We start from the raw sequence: 16,656 nt of genomic DNA on the forward strand, positions 1-16,656 counted from the left end.
CTAGTGGTAAAAATAAAAAAGGTTATTGGTGTACGCTATTGAATTACAAATCCAAAACATTTATATTACGACCCCTCAACTAAAATTTTCTGGTTCCACCACTGACGATAACACATCTCTAATTCTACTCACAAGTTTACATCATTGTCCACTACTAGATTCGATCTTAGTGTCACTAGACAACAAGGCTTTTGTTTGGTTGTAACTTCACTGATTTTACTTACTAGAATATACCACCAGTTAAAGACAGTCTAAATATCTACCACATAATGAGAGGTGTTCAAAAGAGAACTAAAAAACGTTAGAATAGAAGAACCTCATAATACACTTGTAACCGTCAAATTTTCTCTCTCCCATTAGCTTTTTTATTTCTAATGCACAATGTACAAATTCATTATATTGATCTCGTAGAATTGCGTCCAGGGTTTAAAAGTGTTGTGATTTTCATTTTCTTGTTGCCTGTTTCCAATATTACAAGCCCTAATTCCCGAGGCGTCTGAGAAGCAACTTAATTATTTTCTGGGGTGGATTGATGTCTCTAAAAGAAATCAAAATCGAATCAGGTGCTTCTTTCATTTTATTCTGGTTCACTTTCTCAAATCGATTTCAGTAATTGTTCTTTTAAAATCGATCTGGAATGTCTAGTTTCTTGTGGGTGAATTAGTGCTGCACTTACAGAATTGTTTGTATGCACGTAGCGTGATCCATAACATACATTGTTATAAAGCTGCTCGATAAGGATAAGCACCGAACGGCGAATTAGTTGAATCATTTGGGTGACTATGGGTTTTATTCCTGCTCTCACTTCCCACCTAAGCCCAATTGACCAAGAAAATTCGTAGGAGAAAACGTAGTGGGGCTGTTGAGCCCAGATGCCGCTAGCTATCGGTAGTATTATTTGTTCATGCTTTTCTTTTTGCTAATATCGATGTTTTAATTTTCTATTTAATTGTATTGTGCTTTGAAGATTTAGCCCGTCTCGAAGGTGGCTCTATATCTTAATTTTCCTATCTCGTTTCCATCAGTTTCGCTTTCATAAATTTGCTAATTTGACTCTTCAGTATTTGCAAAATTTCATAGGGTTTTAGCATATTGAAGATAAAACATACATGATAGTCAGAGAAAATAGGAAGTTATATGCATCAGTGTATGTGCTGGATTTCTTCTCTAGTAGTAGGGTTGATTTTTATAATATCCGAGAAAATTTATATTTCAATGTGAATTTTATTGCTAATTATTATCTAATGCATCCTCTTGTTTGTTGTAACAGATCACGTGGATACATTCAGTTTAGCATCTTTAGGTTTTAATTTATGCATTAGGTTCTAAATGTCATAAATCCATTCAAAAGGGGTTTTAACTTGGTTAGTTATTTACTTTTGTCCATCTAAAGGCTAAGAGGTATCTTTTGCTGACGCTTATCTGGGACATTCTTTTGCACGAGTGCCATGTTCTGTACACATATGTCGATATAGATTCAAACCAAGATACGAAAAACTTCCAGCTAAATATAGAAATGGGTATAGGTTCTCGATCTAGAAAAAAACACTCATGTTTTACAAACCTCCCTGATGAACTTCTGTATTTGATCTTCAAAAAAATAGACTCTAATCTTGACCGGGAATCTCTTAGTCTAACTTGTCATCGTTTTCTTGATATTCAAAATTCAAGTCTTAAGCACTTGGAAATTGAATTCTTACCATGGTTAGGAAACTTCTATAGTGAAATCGATTCCCTTACAGTTGATAAATTTCTTAACCGTTTTAGGCAATTAGAGTCATTGTACCTGTCCGGGTGCGACAATGTCAATGATTCAGGTTTAGTTCTTTTGCAAAAGTATGGAGTTAAATTGCATTCTTTGAGTCTTGATTCTTGTCCTAAAATCACCAATGTAGGATTTTCTTCAATTGCCTCTGGCTGTCCATCTTTGTCGTTTATCTATATTTCATTTAGTTCTATTGTGGACAGTGGATTAGAAATCTTAACAAAGTCATGCAAATCTTTGAAAGAAGTGAGTCTTGTTTGGTGTGATAAAATAACTGACCATGGAATTCAATCTCTCACCCACAATTGCCGTCAACTTAGAGCACTTAGAATAACAAGATGTAAAAATATCATTGGTGAAGGCTTTAAAGGGTGTTATTCCTCCTTGGCTTTTTTAGAGGCCGATGATTGTTCAATTTTTACGGGTTTAGCTGATGTTGTATGTGGAGGGGGGCTCGAATATTTAAATCTTTTTTGTGGGTGGCCAATTAGCATCAAGGGACGTGCTTTCGCGTCCATTAGTTCAGGACTTGCTGCAAATCTTAAAATACTTAATCTCTGGGGGTGCAGTTTTGTTAGGGATGATGCTATCATACACATCTCAAAAGGATGTCCATTGCTTCAAGACTGGAACTTAGATGTAAGATCCCGAATCCTGGGAATCCTACAGTTGGTAATCACATCCACAATTTCACAAAAATTTAAAACCAAACCATTCTTTGTATTTAAAACCAATTCAAAGTGAATAACAGTGGAAAAAGTTTAAGTATTAAAAGTCCCAAACACGAGTACAAGTGTCCAAAATCGAATGTAAATAAAATATCCGCTCTATTTGAAATCCTTGACCATAAATGGCTTCAACCTTCCGAGTAGTCTCCAGCACGTCCAAGCAGTAACCTTCAATCCTTAACCTGAAAGTCAAACTAACATACACACAAAGTTAGCTTGAGCTGAGTGAGTTTAAGTTTTCATAAACAATATTTAATACTTTATCTCAAAATTATAGTTCTAAACAATAGAGAGGATAATAATAAAATAATTAACATAGCTCACCAAATAATACATTCATCGTCGAACACGCGTACACGGGCCTCTCCACCACGAGTCGAGACTCGAGTAATATATGTGACCCGGACGCGGTAAGACCTAAGCATGTGACACGAGCCTCTCCATCACGGGTCAATCCCGAGTAATATATTTGACACGGTCACAGCTTACACATCCAAGCAAGTGATACGGGCCTCTCCACCACGGGTACATCCCGAGTAATATATTTGACCCGATCACGGCTCAACATTCAACATTCAACATTCAACATTCAACGGGCCTCTTCACCACTGGATTTTAAAACCCGAGTAATATATTTGACCCGGACGCGGTTAGACCTAAGCATGTGACACGAGCCTCTCCACCACGGGTCAAACCCGAGTAATATATTTGACTCGGTCACAGCTTACACATCCAAGCACGTGATACGGGCCTCTCCACCACGGGTACATCCCAAGTAATATATTTGACCCGATCACGGCTCAACATTCAACATTCAACGGGCCTCTTCACCACGGGATTTTAAAACCCGAGTAATATATTTGACCCGCTAGAATGATGATCACGCGACACGGGCCTCTCCACCACGGGATTTGAAAACCCGAGTAATATATTTGACCTAGACGTGATCACTATGCACACACACATCAATAAGCCTACTCACATCATTCTTAGTCACGAGGAACTAACTATCATCGTACAACCGTAGGCTATAAGGTAACACATACTCATACCTCCATACATACATACATATATATATATACATATATATATATACATATATATAAACATCCCAACATGAACCAAGTAAATAGGTCTACTCGTATTCAATTTCTACCAAGTCTATTAACATCCTCGAGTCTAGACCATCTAAAATGTATGTAACCTTAAAGGATACAAGACCATAAACAAGTCTAAAATATCCTAAAGCATGTAAAATAATTCAAATATAACTTTCAAAATGCACAATCACGAGTGAGACCATGTAATACCATTCAAACAGTTGTAACGGGTAAAATCGTATAAAATTGGATTTCGGTGTGTATGCTAGCCCAAATCGTAAAAAGAGTAAAAAGGGCATCATGAACTCACCTGAAATCAATTGAACACCTGCAACGAGCTAGGAAACCCCTAAGTGCACACTCACAAGTAAGGGCCTGTAAATAGTACACAACGCGTTACTAAACTAGACCGTAAGAACACTCTTGCCTAATGGGCAGTTCAAGCCCAACACTTTGGTCCAGGCCCAACACGTTTGGCCCATGCCCAATTACTTTATCTCAGCCCCAAAAACCTTTCAACTAACCAAATCCACCGGTTAAGCCTAAAACGAACTTATCGATTAATAACGAGTAAAACGTGTAGATTTTAGCATGCGAAGTTGCATTTAATTACATAGGATACCCTTTGAAATAAATTATTAAATTTTAACCAGACTTAATAAATGTCTTAGGTTTATAAAAATATTTTTATTATATTTTTCTATTGGACAAAAAAATTATAAAAATTCCTCCAACACAGCAAGGTACGTGCAGCTATTTCAGTGCGCAACAAAATGGTTTTATTTTTATAAAATTCATTACCAAACCAAATTAAACGATTCCAATTGGGTTTGGTTCCTAACTCAAAATACTAACTTCCAGAAATTGAACCAACCAATTTGGACCTGTCGAAAAAAGGTTATGACGTTGGGAAGACAGACCAGAATCCGTCATCCCGCATCAGCTTTGACACTCGATTTTATAAATTCATAAAAATCATTCAAATCTCGTCCAAAAATTACGTATTATACCTTTCTGGAAACTAAACTCAAAGTAGAACGTTATGGAATCAAGAATCGATCAAAAACAATGGATTAAGATCGCGTTACAGACCCTACAATAAACGTATACAAATCTGTCAGCAAACTGTTATCATCAAAACTCAATCTTAACGACCAATAAGCGCGTTAATATGATCAATTAAGGGGTAAAAGACATGGGGAATCAAAAAATCGACCTTGAATTGAAGTTTTTACGGTTGAAACATGGCTGCACAGAAGAAAATCGCCAGGGGAGGCTGTTCTTCGGCCGATCGCAGCTGGTAGGAGTTAGGGTTAGGGTTTGTTTTGTTTTATGATATAAAAACAAAGTTACATCCAAGTCCCTCCAAATTGAAGTGTAAGGCAAAATGGAAGGAAAATTAAATGGTTTAACGTACCGAGATGATGCAAAGGCTTCCGAGAAACGTCGGATAAATTCCGAGAATTATACATACTCTACAAGCTTTAATTCTTGAAATCAGAATTAACGGGCGTTACATTAGAATTTGTACAGATTTTGATCTCTGGATGGGAGTCAATTGGATTGAATTGTCAAAGTTTGGAGAGAATCCATGTGAATAGATGCTTAAGGCTATGCGACAGAGGAACTAGCCCTCGATAGGGGTTGCAAACACCTATCTGTGATATACTTGGGAGACTGCCCGTTAATCACTCTATCTGGGATCCAAATTTTTAAGATACAAAGTGCAATGTGGAGATTAAGATGAAGCGTTGTATGGAGAGTTCTCTCCCCAGTTGGGCATTTAAAATAACCCCCCCCCCCCCCCCCCCCAAAGGATATGTAGGAAGATCAAGTGTTCAGGAAGGGGGGCAAAGAAATTACAAGACAGACGTCTTTATGTTACTTTATATGTAGACTTTGTTTGTTCTTTATATTAATGCGAGCAAGTAATAGGTTTTGAATGTTTTGTTGTGTTATATTGAATGTTTTGTTGTGTTATAATGCATGCTTTATTCATTTGTCTTGTGGTTGAATTACTAATTACTTACTATGTTTGATAAATGCATGTAGTTTTTGTTCGGATTCAGAGATGCTGGAAATAAAAAAGTTGTAACTATGGCTAATCACCAACTAATTAGCCTTATAAAAACATTATGATTAATAATAATAATAATAATAGTAATAATAATCTGATAACTGAATTCAAAATTTGTAATGTCATCGATATCCCCTCCTGATTAAAAGTTTCTTAACATATAATCTCCCCCTTTAATCTAGAATAAAGTGAGCCTTAAATAAGAACGTAACAGCATCAACAACCCATTTTGCTGTCAATCATCAGTATCATCATTAGGAACGTATCAACAAAAGTTACAGTAAATGATTAAGACCAGCTTGCGAGGAACATTTACCCTCTAGCTCTGACCTGGCCGTCTTTAGTAATCAAAATGCTATTTATAAAAAGAAAAATTGATATTTAACTAATTAAAAAACATGGCCTATCCGTTCAGGAAAACTATGTCTTTTAATCTAAATAACACTTAATTAGGAATTAGAAATATCTTGTTAACAAAACAGTATATAAATTGCATAATGAATAGTTAAGAACGTCACTTAATTTACTCTCTAAAATGTTCCACATAATATTCTTGATTCCTGGGATTAAAAGTAAAATATCCAATCTTAATCACAAACCCTCACTTACGAGGAGTCTAAGAAGCAACTTTCCGCGTCAATTGATGTCTCAAAAAGGTATCAAAATCGAAGCATGTGCGTCTTTCACTGTCGATGGGTCCATGTATCATTAATATATATATACATTTTTTTTAATTTTTACTTGATTTCCGTACTTGTTCTTAGATCGATTTCAGTATTGGCACTTTAAAAATTTATCGATCCAGAATGTTTAATTTCATCTGGATGGATTGGTAGCATGATATGTAATGAGTTGCTTTTAAAAAACAGATTTCAGTGTGGGTGTATTCTCCATCGATCTTGATTTAGGATTTACCGCCCAACCTAGCCATTTAATCTTACGTGTAACACAAATAAACAAGGAATACGCAGGAACTATCGATAGCTCGTATTTAACGATATCAAGATTCTGATCGAATAGGAAATTTTATTAATTGAAATCGCACAATTTGATGGATACAATCATACCACATATATGCATACATGGAGAAGGTTACGTATTATTAAACAACTCAAATTTAACTAACCCACATTTAACTTAAAAGGAATGATCTGGATTAACCACACGATCAACCCTTAATGTCGATAATTTTGTAGTAGATTCTTTTTAGTATTACATTTAACGACATATATATACATTTTTTTTGAATTTTTTCTTGATTTCCGTATATGTTCTCAGATAGATTTCAGTATTGGCACTTTAAAAATTTATCGATCTAGAATGTTTAATTTCATCTGGATGGATTGGTAGCGTGATATGTAATGACTTGCTGTTAGAAACAAGATTTCAGTGTGGGTATATCCTCCATCGATCTCGATTTAGGATGTAACACCCAACCTAGCCCTTTCATCTTACATGCAACAGAAATAAACAAGGAATACGCAGGAACTATCGATAGATGGTATTTAGCGATATCAAGATTTTGATCGACTAAGAAATTTTTGTTAGGTCCCTTTTTATGTATTTAGTCTTTGTGTTGGTTCGTTTATGTATTTAGGCTCTAGATGTTCACTTTTGTTAGTAATTGACCCAAGGGAAATGGCCCAAGGGAAATTGTAATCAACCCCTTTGGACACATGGAAATAATATAACTTCTCATGCATGCTCCTCTATAAATAGGGAGCATGCCATGAGAAATAAGAACCTTTTGATAAAATCATCAAACTTTCACACACTCACTCTAGTTTTTTTTTTCTCTCTCTCTCTCTAAACCCGAACGTAAATATTCTCAAGATCCAAGACCACTTAGGTGACTTAGTGTGATTTCCGCAAGCACTAAGTTCGGTTGATCCAGAGATAGTTGTTAGATCCACCCTCCACGGGACCTACAATTGGTATCAGAGCTTCGGCTCACTAGTTGAGGGTTTTTGGATCTCAACCTTGGGTTTTGATCTTGGGAATAGAAAAGAAGTGTTGTTGACAAGAAAACTCACAAAAACAAGTAAAACAAGAAAAATACAAAAAGATTCGACTTCAAAGTTCATGGTGAAAAATACAAAAAGATTTGACGTCTTAGAATGTGTTCTTGGTGAAAAACAACAAGTGTACTTATTCCAGATCTAAAAGGTTTGGGCTTAAAAGCGTTAAAAATTGGTGTTACGGGTTCTTAAAATTGTTAAAATTGATAAGTTAAAAATTTCGCTTCGCATGGCATGAAAATCAGTGTACCACCCTTTGACCAAAACTGATAAGATTAGGTGGACATATCCCAATAAAGATTTCTTCTAGAAAACTAAATTTTTTCGTATCAGAAAGTTTTTCGCTTCGCATAGGTTTTTCGCATCGCTTGGCTTTTCGTATCGCCAAGCATTTCGCTTCGCATCATAGCATTTCGCTTCGCATTAGAGCGTATCTCTTAGCATGAAACAGTTTCTCTTTGTTTGAAACTGTTTCGCTTCGCATCAGAGCTTTTCGCTTCACGTGGCCTAAACTTTTTCGCTTCGCTTGGTGAATTTTTTTCGCTTCATGTGGAGACTGTTTCGCGCGAAAAACCTGTTTGTTGAGAATTTGAGTTGTTTAAGGACTTTAGGTGTTTGAGAATGCTGAGACAATGGCCAGTACTGATTCTGAACTATTGAAGGGGTATCTGTTGTTAAAAAACCAAGTGGGAACACCTACAAAGCCTCCAAAGTATATGACCTTAGATGTTAACTTTGTCGACTTCAAATGGAGGTTCATGAACTATATCTCGTTGACTGAATCTGAGTTAATGAGATGTTTTGAACAAGGTCCTCATGTTCCCGTGACTGTTACACAAGCTGGGGAACAACTAAAGACCCCTGAAAATTATGATCAAAATGATAGGGACCTGTTAGCACAAGACAAGAAAACATTTCTCATATTAACCGTTTGTCTTTCGAATGAGATTACTGAGACTCTACGTGAACACAGAAGTGCCAAGGGTTTGTGGGATGCTTTGTTGAGAAGGTTGAGGGCAATGCTGAAATTAGGGAAAACAAGAAAGCCCTATTGAAAGAAGAATTCAATATTTTCAACCATCGTCAAGGTGAAGCTGTGTTGGACTTGGTAAAAAGGTTTGAGAAGCTGATGGTAAGAGTCAGAGCGGCTAATGTCAACATCACCAACTCTGAGGTCAATCACAAGTTAATGAACTCTTTGCTGTATAGTTGGAGCACCAACATTGTGACAATCAACACAACCACTAATCTGAATGCCATGCCAAACATTGATTTGATTTCCACTATCAAGTCATTTGAAATGGACGAGTAAATGAGAAAGAACAATCATCTGAGTTCTCTGAATCAAGCTGGAGTGGGTACTGCATCTTCAATGCCAACTGCTTTTATTAGCAAAACTCAGCAAAATGTTTACCCAGTGACTACTCCAAAGTACTCATCTATTGCTCCACAAGAAACAACATTTATCTTAACCGGGAATCAGTCTGCTTCATCTGCTTCCAGTTCATTTCAAAAGGAAGTCGATAGTGTAGTTGAACAAGCATTGAAGACCCATGGGATCACCTCATCCTCAAAACCTCAGCTAAGTAGAAGTTCAAGTTATTGTGAAGCTCTCCCAATGCTGAATGATTCAAATGTCTCATTGGTTCATGCATTCCTTTCAAGCCATGAAGATTTGATGAAAGGAAACCTGTTTCCACCAAAATTTGAGACTAGGTATCTTAAGGACATCAATCAAAAGAACCTCGAGATGATGGATATCAAGTACCAGATGGCTATGGCAGTTCACAGAGGCATAAACTTCATGAAGACGTACGGAAAAGACAGCTTCAAAGATTCTGACCGTAAGAGAATTGGGTTTGATAAAGATAAGCTTCGATGCTACAATTGTAGTGAGATGGGTCATTTTGCAAGGGAGTGCAGAAATCCTCCTAAACCGGTAAACGACATTCGTGTGACTGAAGTGACCGATGAAGAGAACAGTAAGTCAGTCGGGAAGAAGCATGAAGTACACAAGTCAAGCGGTTCAACTCCAAGAATTGGAGGTCATCCGCACAAGGGAAACTCAAGCTCAACCTCTAGAGCCCTTGTCTCTCAAACAGAGGTCCAGATTGTGGATTGGGATGATCAATTTCAGGAGCTGAACAATCCTCTCAACATGGCTGGCATGGCTTTATCTTCCAACAATGAAGCTTCTTCATCCTCAACTGTAAGTTCTGATGCATCACCCATCGATGAGGTAAATCACAATCTTTGCACTCAAGCATGCGTAAATAAGGTTACATATTATAGGTATCTTCAGGACGAAGTTTTGAAAGAAAATGCAAAATTTCAACAATTAAATGTTGAATTGTTAAGTCTGACAAGATTTACGTTGAAAAGATTCAAACTCATCGTGATGATGTTGCAAATCTTAAACTAAAATTTTTCAAAAGGAGCATGACGTTAATTATTATAAAAACATAATTAATGATTTAAAAGATGAAATTAAAAAGTTGAAACTTGATGCTTCTGATAAAAGGGAAAAAGAAAAACAAGTTGAAAGATTTGAAGCATCATCTGAGAAATTGGATGATCTTATTGGAGCCCAGAGAAGTACTAAAGTGAAAGCGGGGCTGGGTACGATTACACTTCCATACCACCACCTCTTAATGATAACTACACCAGTATGCCCCACTTTAGCTATAATACTTCTCCCGAGGAAGACATGTCATATGGAGTTGGTAGAATGCCAAAACCTGTGAAATTTATTCCTAAAGTACCATAAACTGTTGCTCCAGTTCAATCATTTGATAAATCTAACTTCAATGTGTCTTGTGAAGCAGGTGATGTAATCAATGGTGATTGTGGGAAGGTTAACCAGGGTTGTAAACCAAATGGAGAGTTAGAACCCCATTTTGAGTCTTGTGTGGGTCTAACAAAATCAATTAACAATCCTGTTTATAATAAAGTGTGTGAATCAATGTTAGAAAGTTTAATGTCAGGGTCAAAAGCTGTATTTTGTGAAACTTCTAGTGATGAAAGTTGTAAAGATGTTTGTAATGAAAATGAATGTTTTTCATCTGATTCAAAATGTGAAATAGTTTTTGATGAAACAATTGAAGCTAAGGTTGATGGACAGAATGGTCCTAGCTGCTCATCAACTGATTATCATGTTGAGAATTTGAGAAATCAGAAATCAAATTTTGAAAATGAAAAACCAAGCACTTCCAGTAAATATGTGCCACCTAAGAAAACCTCATTTTCTCAAAATACAAATTATAACAACAGTTCTCAATATTATGATCAGTTTGATCGTACCTATTACTACTCCCAACAGAAACCTAGGTATTCGAATTATTTTGTTTCAAAATTTTCAAATGTTCATAATTATCAGACAAAGAGAGGTTACAGACATGTTAACCCGACTACATCAGCTTATCCCACATATCTCAGTGACCAAGATATCTATAATTGCAACAAAAGAAAATGTTGCTTTGTTTGTGGTAATCTGTCTCATCTTGCAAGACATTGCAAGAACTGGCACAAGCAACAAAGAGATTCAAGAAATGCGTTTGGTCAGGCATTTCCTAATATTGATCCCAAACCTAAGAAAATGACTCACCAAACTCAATAATCTGCCAGTGAGACAGATTCAATATCTGAAAATATGCAAAAACCGAGAAAACCATTTTGGCTAACCCAAAGAGAACAAAAGAGGTTAGCAAAGGGTTCGGAAGTTGAAAAGCTAAAGAACTCTTCAAATGTTTTCAACAAGAAACACACCGAGGATTTTGTCATTAAGTCTAAACCAAAGCGAAGACAATCCAGAAAACCTTTCCAAAACCGAGAAAACTTTAACTCAAGTTCCTCGAGGGATTGTTCTTCAGATTCTGATTCTCCAAAAGATTATATTTTTAAGAATCATAAAATCAAATTGGGTGATTTTCTGTTTAATTTTCCCGAGACAAGTTCTTCTCAGGCCCTTCTACTAACTAGCTGTTCATGTGTGTAGGGTCAGCCTGGAAGGCCTGTCAATAGTATTTTGTACTTGGACAGTGACTGCACCCGACATATGACAGGAGATGAGTCCCTGTTGTTTGACATTAAACCATTCGACGGCGGACATGTGTCCTTTGCTGGTGACATAGAAGGAGAAATCACGAAACAAGGCAAGGTCTCCAATGGTACATTGACCTTTGATGAAGTCAATCTTGTGGAACAGCTCAACCACAATCTGCCCAGTGTCTCTCAAATCTGTGATAAGAAATTCTCTACCCTTTTTACAGAAAATGAATGACTTATTCTTAAACCAGGTTTCAAAGTCCCTGAAGAGTGGATTATGTTGCGTACTCCGAGGCATAATGATGCGTACATTCTGGACATGAGAAGTAATTATACAATGCGTACAACTTCATGTTTGATGTCCAAGGCCTCGGAGAACGATTCATCTTTATGGCATCGACGTTTAGGTCACGTAAACTTTAAGAACTTGAACAAGTTGGTTAAAGGTGACCATGTGAGGGGTTTTCCTGTTAAATCCTTTCATTGTGTTGAAAAATGTTTATCCTGCTCAAAATGCAAACAACACAAACTCCCTCACAGACCCAAAACTGTCAATTCTATAAACTCCACCCTTCAACTATTACATATGGATCTCTTCGGTCTCATCCAACCAATGGCAATAGGTCAAAAAGCCTATTGTCTGGTTATTACTGATGATTTATCGCATTTCAGTTGGACTTTTCTTCTAGGGCATCTCACTTTCTGCTCAGATTTATCGTGTTGGTTGAAAATTAAAAAGACAAAAGAGTCAAGTGTATCAGAAGTGACAACGGAACTGAATTCTGCAACAAAATCGTCAACGACTTCTGTCACAACAATGGGATCCTTCGTCAATTCAGCGCACCTTACACTCCCGAACAAAATGGGGTGGCTGAAAGACGAAATCGTACATTGGTTGAAGCCGCTAGAACCATGCTGTCATACTCCAAACTTCCTTTGTTCTTCTGGGGTGAAGCCATCTACCTGCTTTACTCAGAATCGTGTGTTGCTGAATAAATGATTGATTAAGACACCTTATGAAGTCTTTTATAGAAAAAAGCCAAGGGTTAACTTCTTCAGGACGTTTGGATGTCCTTGCACCGTGCCTCAGAAAAATGTTGCTACCACTTCCAAGTTCACTGAAAAGGCGGATGAGTGCTACTTTGTTGGCTACTCTGCAGACAAAAGTGCTTATCGCGTCTTCAACAAGAAAACACGAGTGATCCTGGAATCGTACAATATTGGTTGGCAAGAACTGAACCTTACAGATGCACACACTGGTCCAAATTGGATGTTTGACTATGAAGGTCTGTTCAAGCAATTTCGAGGAATGTATACAGCACCGACTGTTTCTCCTGTTCCCACCGTTGTGACAACACCAGCTCAAGCTCAAGCTGATGATGATCAGTCAATCCTGATGAGAGGTTTGGAAGATGTCGAAGTAGCTGCACCTGGACCAGTACTTAATGTTCCACCCGTGGCTAATCAACCAGCCCCGGTACATGAAGTACAGCAACCAGCAGTTACTATCGAAATGCCCACAGTCGAAGACGCCTCCGATTCAGATACCGATTCGTATGTGTCTGCTGACAATGTGGAAGATCATGTTGAAAATGTCCAGACTGATCAAGCGGTGGATCCTCCAGCAGAACCAAGTGTAGATGAATCAGTTTTCTACACCTCCCTCTGAAGAAGAAATCATGGTAATGCTGAGGAGACTGATCAAGCAAACGTGCAGAATGAACAACTTCAGATTGGAGCTTCTGGAAGCACCGACTCAACTTTCGTTCCAGCAATTGTCGTGCCTTTCTACGAAAACCTATGGGAGGTTCCCATTGCATAAGAACATTTGGTTGATCAAGAAGAAGGTGCAAGTGATCCTCAACCAAATGCTCTTGTTAATGTGACCACTGTCTTTCATCCCATAGAGAGCTTATCAATCGAGCTTGAGGCAACACCAGTCGAGCTTGTCGAGCAAATTCCTCAGTTGCCGATCCATCGTCGACATCCGACTGAGAACATCATTGGAGATCCGTCCACTGGCATTCAAACACACAGTACCTCTGGTAACATTAACAGATGTCTTTTTGCTTGTTTTATTTCACAAGTTGAGCCCAAGGACTACAAAGTTGCATTGAAAGAAAACTCTTGGGTGGAAGCCATGCAAGAAGATATGTTACAGTTCAAGAATCTGAATGTTTGGAGGCTAGTGAAGAAACTATAACATAAGAAGCCGATTGGAACAAAATGGGTGTTCCGGAATAAAAAGGACGACAAGGGGGTTATCATAAGAAACAAAGCCCGGCTTGTCGTGCAAGGCTTTTGGCAACGTGAAGGACTTGATTACGATGAAGTCTATGCACCGGTTGCCAGATTAGAAGCAATTCGCATCTTTCTGACATATGCCTCGTACATGAACTTCGAAGTGTATCCGATGGATGTGAAGATTGTTTTCTTGTACGGGAAAGTAAAGGAGGAAATCTATGTCGGCCAGCCTCCAGGTTTTGAAGATCCAGATCATCCTGACCATGTTTACCGAATTAAACAAAGCACTTTATGGTCTCCACCAAGCACCCCGTGCCTGGTATGCCACACTGGCAGATCATTTGGTGAAGAATGGTTACAAAAGAGGAGTCGTCGATGTAACGCCCGTTAATTCCGGTTTCAAGAACTAAAGCTTGTAGAGTAGGTATAACTCACGGGACTTAACCGACGTTTCTCGGGAGCCTTTACGTCATCCCCGCTACGTTAAAAACACTTAAACTTCCTTACAAGTCGCCAAATCTTGCAAATTCGAGGGACTTGGATGAAACATATTTGTAATATATCATAAACAAAAAAAAAAAAAGAGAACCCCAGCTGCCGCTATTGTGATCGGCTGGGTGCAGCCCCCCCTCCCTTCTTTGCTTCGACTTTTTGATCGATTCCAAGCTCCTAGAAGTAGTTCAAGGTATGTACTACAATCTCTAACACTCTTTTTGTTCACCCCTAATCGTTTTGATGCTTAATTTTGCCGATACTTCTCGTTGGACAGATTTTCGGCCAAGGTGTAATTGACCCACTTCCCATGGATAAAAATTAGAGTTTCCGGTGTAGAAAGATCTCCAGGTATGGCATTTACATCATATTAAAATTTCGTAGCCATTGGAGGCGTTTAGGTCGGTCAATCGATTTTAGTCCGAAAACTAGGGTTTACCGGGTGTAGGATTGTCAATTGTTGAGTTTGATGCGTTAATTGATCGGATGACCGACCGAATCAGTTTGTACAGCCCTGGGGGTTTTAGGGCTGTGGAAAAATTATTTTTTTGATGCTCGGGGCTGTTGTGGTTAGTGCTTCCTTCGTCAATCGAGTCGGCGGTGTGCGAATTTTCGTTTAAATGTTAAAGTAAGAGTTGTAAAAAGGAACCGTCAACCCTATCAACTTGGGTGACATAATCTTGATGAATGAAAAGACTTAAAATGGAATTTCGTCCATTTGGGGCTGATTCGTTTAAAAAATGGTTTTAAGGTTTATTACAGGCACATTCGACCCGATTTGATTACCCCTGGGCCTTGGCCAAGTGTTGGGCCTTGGGCCATGTTGTTGGGCCTTGGGCCAAGTTGTTGGGCATTGGGCCAAGTGTTGGGCATTGGGCCAAGTGTTAGGCCTTGGGACAAGTTGTTGGGCCTTGGGCCAAAGTGTTGGGCTTGAACGGCCCATTAGGCAAGAGTGTTCTTACGGTCTAGTTTAGTAACGTGTTGTGTATAATTTACAGGCCCTTGCTTGTGATTGTGCACTTAGGGATTTCCTAGCTCGTTGCAGGTGTTTGATTGATTTCAGGTTAGTTCATGATGCCCTTTTTACTCTTTTTACTTTTGGGCTAGCATGCATACCTAAGTGTTTTCTTACACGATGAAATGTTTTTAAACGAATTTATATAGGCTTGCTAGCATATGGTAGGCCTTGGGATGTTAAATATATATATGTATATACATTATTGCTTGGCCTATATTTGGCGATGTTGTAGTCGTTTCGACTACTGATGTTGTGTATGCCTACTTTGGGTTTGCATGCACTGATGTTACGTGTTTGGGTTGTACGTTTGCTCGACCCTGATGTTATACGTGGATGTTATATATATATACTGTTATATATAGAGATGTAATTGAAAGGATGTTTACATATACATTTTGTATATGTATGTATGAGGATGTTTAGTTTTCGGTATTGATGATTTGATGGATGCACCCTTTTACTTTTTAAAACCTTTGGTATGACTATCATAACTATTATTACTGATATTATTTACTTAAAACTTGAACTCACTCAGCTTAGGCTGACTTTGTGTGCATGTTAGTGTGAGTTTCAGGTTAGGAAGATGATGCCTTATCGATTGGACGTGCACGAAGCTACTTGGACGGTGAAGGGCATGCAGGAATTGAAGTTTTACTATTAAACATTTATTTTTAATGGTTTTTATTTAAAGATAACTATGTTGATTTTGGGCAAAATTCCCGGGTTTTGGGAACTTATTTTATTATTTATGTTTTCCGCTGAATTATACTCTGAATTGCTTATTTTAATGAAATGAATCATTTTTAAGTTTAAATATTTTTACAAGTGTTTTCAATGATTACCAACTGTGGGGTTCCCAGAGTTTGGGGCCTTACAAGTTGGTATCAGAGCCTTGGTTCGAGGGATCCGAGCATCCCCGAATGCTTGGAGTTGAACTGTAAGAAAAGAGACCAGTATGCCCACCGCTAGTAGCTGCATGCCAAGAGGTAACTTTTAATTAATTAGCCATTCCTTTAAATTTAAAAGTTCCCGGTATATGATTAACTGTTTAAGTGTTAGATGGAAGGCTAACGAGGTTAGGGGTAGGGGGTGGTTAGGACGGGCTGGTAAAGTAAATGACTAATTACACTTGATCAATGTCATTAGCAGTTTATCCTTAGCTTACATGTT

General features: G+C 37.9%; 1 pseudogene; it reads left to right on the forward strand.

The window, feature by feature from the left end:
• The first annotated feature begins 1,516 nt into the window (after positions 1-1,516).
• Positions 1,517-16,656, forward strand: part of LOC143546723 (F-box/LRR-repeat protein 12-like) — a 37,130-nt pseudogene continuing 21,990 nt past the window's right edge.

The sequence above is a fragment of the Bidens hawaiensis genome, unplaced genomic scaffold (genome assembly GCF_021521415.1).
Source record: "Bidens hawaiensis isolate Kalapana, Puna unplaced genomic scaffold, B.hawaiensis_p1.1 tig00014461_1, whole genome shotgun sequence".
NCBI classification, from domain to species: domain Eukaryota; kingdom Viridiplantae; phylum Streptophyta; class Magnoliopsida; order Asterales; family Asteraceae; genus Bidens; species Bidens hawaiensis.